Raw genomic sequence first — 5,500 nt, forward strand, 5'->3', positions numbered from 1 at the left:
CAAAGAAGCTCCGGGTCAATGATGAGACCCGGATTCCTCACCAAGGTGCGCCCTCCGGAAGGTAGCACCTCCCAGTGCCAGCCCGGCAGAGCCCAGTCCCGGACATGCTAGCACCTATCAAGCAGGCTCTCGCTGACCACTCGACGACGAGGATGCGGGCCGGTCATCGTCGACGTCGAGACAAATTCCTCTGAGAAAATTTTCTTATTGTTTAATGTTTTACTTTCTAGTTATCATTTATACAATAATCATCTGATTTGAATTTAGCTAGCGCCCACTACCTATTTTTCTCAACATGCAAATATGACACCAAATATACAATAATAAAACACAATATATATATTTTGCAAATATTTCCGCAACAACATTCGAGGCTTGAGAAAATATTTTGCAAATATACAAGAATCATATCCTAGCAAGAACCCTAGGCATGGGGATATGGGGATGTCTCACCAGAGGTTTGCTCGGTGTTAGGATCGAGGTCGGCGACGGGCTCGGGGCGGCGACGGGCTCGGGGCGGGGACGGCGACAGCGACGGGCTCGGGGGCGGCGACGACGACGGGCTCGAGGCGGGGGCGGCGATGGCGACAGGCTCGAGGGCGGCGACGACGACGGGCTCAGGGCGGGCGCGGCGACGGCGACGGGCTCGGGGGCGGCGACGACGACGGGCTCGAGGACGGCGGCGATGATGAGGAGTAATGGATCGGCCGCGGCGGCGTGGGGCAAATGGGAGAGGTTGGGGAAAATTCGACAACTCCCGCCTTATATGCAAAAATGTCTTGTCCCGATTTGAGGAACAAACCGATACTAAAGGTCAATTTTCAACAGCCTAACGGGCGGGAAGAAGAGACCTTTAGTCCCGGTTTGTGCCGCAAACCGACACTAAAGGCGGTCTTTGGTCCCGGTTTGTACCACCAACCGACACTAACGGAAGTCTTTGGTCCGGGTTGGTGCCACAAACCGACACGAATGTCCTGTGCCTGCCACGTCCAAAGTGCTTGGTGAAGTACCACCAAAAACAAGATCTATTCTTCACATGATTCGGCGAAACCCTAGCACTGCCAACCCTATATAATCTCCTCCCCAACCACGCCGCCAGCTTTCTCCCGCCCACAGCCTCCAACCCCTCCCCCAACCCGAAACCCATCGGCAGCGACGCAACGCGAGGAGAGGAGAAGGAAGATGGTGAAGTTCTTGAAGCCGGGCAAGGCGGTGATCCTGCTGCAGGGCAGGTACGCCGGGAAGAAGGCGGTGATCATGTGCATGTTCGAGGAGGGCACCCGCGGCCGCCCCTACGGGCACTGCCTGGTCACCGACCTGGCCAAATACCCGAAGAAGGTGATCCGCAAGGACTCGGCCAAGAAGACCGCCAAGAAGTCCCGCGTCAAGGTCTTCCTCAAGCTCGAGGATAGGTTCAAGACCGACAAAAACAGGTGGTTCTTCACCAATCTCCGCATGATTCGACATGATTCAAGAAGTGCCAACAAGATCTATTCTTCACATGATTCGACATGATTCAACATGATTCAAGAAATTCTAACAAGATATATTCTTCACATGATTCGACATGATTCAAGAAATTCCAACAAGATCTATTCTTCACATGATTCAACATGATTCGACATGATTCCACATGATTCGACATGATTCAAGAAATTCCAACAAGATCTATTCGTCACATGATTCGACATGATTCGACATGATTCCACATGATTTGACACGATTCAAGAAATGCCAACAAGATCTATTCTTCACATGATTCGACATGATTCAAGAAATGCCAACAAGATCTATTGTTCTTCACATGATTCGACATGATTCCACATGATTCGACATGATTTTTTGGAGCTAAATGACCCAAAAATTGAAAAGCACTACAAATAAACTCTTAATAGATTGAAATGTGGCATGGTATCATCATTTCACCCACATAGTATGTGCTAAAAAATTGTGAGGGTTGCCGCAAAAACTGGATGCACTTCGTGTACAAATCGTACAATCTCTTTCGAAGTATGAGGGTTTCATACGAAAACTCATATGTTACAAAAGACATTTCATTTTTTCAAACTTATTTGAACTCCAGACTTTGTGTGTGTTCAAAATGAACCATTCAAGGCCACATCATCAATTTTCAACACTTTCTGACTTCTTTGGTATTTTTCATGCTTTTACTGATTTTTTGGAGCTAAATGACCCATAAATTGAAAAGCACTACAAATGAACTCTTAATAGGTTGAAAGTTGGCATGGTATCATCATTTCACCCACATAGCATGTGCTAAAAAGTTGAGAGGGTTGCCGCAAAACCTGGATGCACTTCGTATACAAATCGGACAATCTCTTTCGAAGTATGAGGGTTTCACACGAAAACTCATCTCTTACAAAAGGCATTTCATTTTTTCGAACTTATTTGAACTCCAGACTTTGTGTGTGTTCAAAAAGAACCATTCAAGGCCACATCATCAATTTTCAACACTTTCTGACTTCATTTTGTATTTTTTAGGCTTTTACTGATTTTTTGGAGTTAAATGACACATAAATTGAAAATCACTACAAATGAACTCTTAATAGGTTGAAAGTTGGCATGGTATCATCATTTCACCCTCATAGCATGTGCTAAAAAGTTGAGAGGGTTGTTTCAAAAACTGGATGCACTTTGTGTACAAATCGGACAATCTCTTTGGAAGTATGAGGGTTTCATACGAAAACTCATCTGTTACAAAAGGCATTTCATTTTTTAGAAGTATGAGGGTTACAGAGGTGACCAAATTAATAGAAATTCATCATCACATTAAAGCCAAAGTACAGTAGTGATCAAAATAAATACATAACGTTCTTACATAGTTCTCATTATTGAATAACATATAGCTCTCTAGAGCATGTAATTAGAACATATATTGAAACTACTACATTTAAATGCAGCAACAAATGCGATCATAACCGCAACTAAGGTACAAATTTATCCAACAGCATAATGATATCAAGCCTCAGTATGAATGACATATTTTCTAATGTTTCTAATCTTCAAGCGCATTGCATTCATCTTGATCTTGTGATCGTCACGCACCTCGGCAACATCCAACTCCAATATCATCTTCTCGTCTTCAACTCTTTGTAATTTTTGTTTCAAGTAATTGTTTTATTTTTCAACCAAATTTAACTTCTCGACAAGAATTTTTATGTGGGTTGGAATTTCCGGTTCATATACGTCCTAGATTAAAAAATATATGCCACGTTGGTCGTCATAATTGTCATAAACACTAAATAAAATAAATAGTTATAAAAGATAATATATACCATATCCAAATCATAGCCAGGACGAGGGCCGAGGGAGGCGGATACCAAAACCATCCCACTATATAATAACAAACAATAATAGAAGCAAGAAAATTACACAAGTATCTATCTATATCATACAAGTAAGAACTTTTTTCGTTTAGAAAGAAGATAAGAAGAAGAGACTAACCACGATGGTGCCGACGCCGAGATGGGCGCGGGCGATCGACGACGGTGAGGACGGGGACAGGACACGGATGGACCGCCAAAGCTACACAAAACTAGAGGAAAATGAAGCTTGGACAAGGAGCTTCAAGAGGAGAAAGCTTAAGTGTGGCTTGGACATTTCATCGAACACCTCATGTGCATAGTAGGTGAGCTAGAGCGCAACAAAGCTCTCCCACGGCCGGCCAAAAAAACAGAGCAGTGGACTGCTCTGCTCGCGGTCGGGTGGTATATATAGGCCAAGCATTGGTCCTGTTTTGAGGACGGAACCGGGAGTGAAGGACAACATTTGGTCCTGGTTCCAGCCTAAAACCGGGACCAATTATTATGAGCCAGGAGCGAGGCACATTCGTCCTAGTTCGTGTCTGGAACCGGGACCAAAGGGGCCAGACGAACCGGGACCAATGGCCCACGAGGCCCGACCGGCGCCCTGGCCTCACGAACCGGGACCGATGCCTCCATGGGTCCCGGTTCGTAAGTGAACCGGGACTAATGGGATTTCATCAGGTGGACCAAAGCCCTCTTTTCTACTAGTGATAATAGCATCTTGAATAGATGGTCCATATGTAAAAATAAAGAATTACATCTCCGCCTTCTGATGATGTAAATTTCAACACCTCGCGGTGTAAATTACATCTTCGGAGGCAGGAGATGTGAAACCGCGGTCGCGCCCCAACCACCAACCGCTCTTCATTTGCTTTCCCCCTTTCTTCCTCCCGCCCACCGCCGCCCCGTCGCCGCCGACTCCACCCCGCCGCGTCCGCCTCCGTGCAGCCCCGACCCCCTCCTCCCCGCTCCGGCTGCCTCTGCCCCGTCCCCGTACGCCTCCTTTCTGGTCGCCTTCGCCTCCGGTCCGGCCTCCGCCCGCCCTGCCCGCACCGCATGCCTCCATTCGCCTCCGCACCGTGCTGCACGCCGTCGCCCGCTCCCCGATGGTGCCGAAGAAGACGTCGAAGGGCAAGTCCGGTTTCTTTGGGCCGAGCTGGAACACTACTGGAAGCGCGACGTCGAGGCAAAAAAGAAGGGGTTGAAGAAGGAGGACGAGGCCGGCCCCTCGACTATGATCCCTATCGAGTCGTCGAATAAGGACTGGTGTGACTCTGACAAGGAGGATGAAGGGTTCAATGACCAGGACAAGGAAGAGTTCTGGGAGCAGTCCCGCAGCTCCGATGACGAGGAGTAGTTTCATCTAGTAGTTATGTATGAAACTATGTTGAATTTGATGTTGAACTATGTTGAGATGAAGTAGTACTTGGTCGTTTTACATCTTCGTTCTGGACCATCTGTTGGAGTTGCTCTTTTTTTACATCTCCATTTTAGACCATCTATTGGAGTTGAACCTTTTTCGGAGATGTAAAAATCACTTTTGGTGCTTCAAATTTGGACCATCACCGGTTTGGAGCACCAAAATATACATCATCTATTGGAGATGCTCTAAATTGTTGGTTGTTTTCCCCCCGTAAAACATCAGGATTCCTCTCGCGACATATTACAAAGAAAGAAGTTACAAGCCTACGACATGATAGAAAATAAAGGAAACAAAAATGAAAAGGTATAACAAAGCATTGATTTAGTGGAATGCGAAAATCAATTGTGATGATTACAAAATTTCTTCCTTTTTGTACGTAGCTTGATTTCTTCTTGAACTTTCTTCCACAATTGTATAAGCTCAGATGAATGCCTTTAAGAATTAAGTCATTCCTTATCAACCACATAGCCCAAGCAGTGAAAATGAAGATCTTCGGGGTGAAAGAAATTGACATCATCCCCTTGAAATGCTTGATATTTTTTTAAATACTTCCATGAGGGGGATCCCAATGTGGGAAAATATTAGTCCAACGATGGTTGGCAAATGGATGGTGGAGGAAGAGGTGTCTCTAGTTTCCAAAGTGTACATTCCACACATGGCATAGGCATAATCAAGAATGATTAACCATTTTTCCTTTGAACAATGCTCTAGGGCTCTATCTATTATTTTCCAACAAGTAGAAGAAAACTAT

This window comes from Hordeum vulgare, chromosome 1H (assembly GCF_904849725.1).
Source record: "Hordeum vulgare subsp. vulgare chromosome 1H, MorexV3_pseudomolecules_assembly, whole genome shotgun sequence".
In the NCBI taxonomy this organism is placed as follows: domain Eukaryota; kingdom Viridiplantae; phylum Streptophyta; class Magnoliopsida; order Poales; family Poaceae; genus Hordeum; species Hordeum vulgare.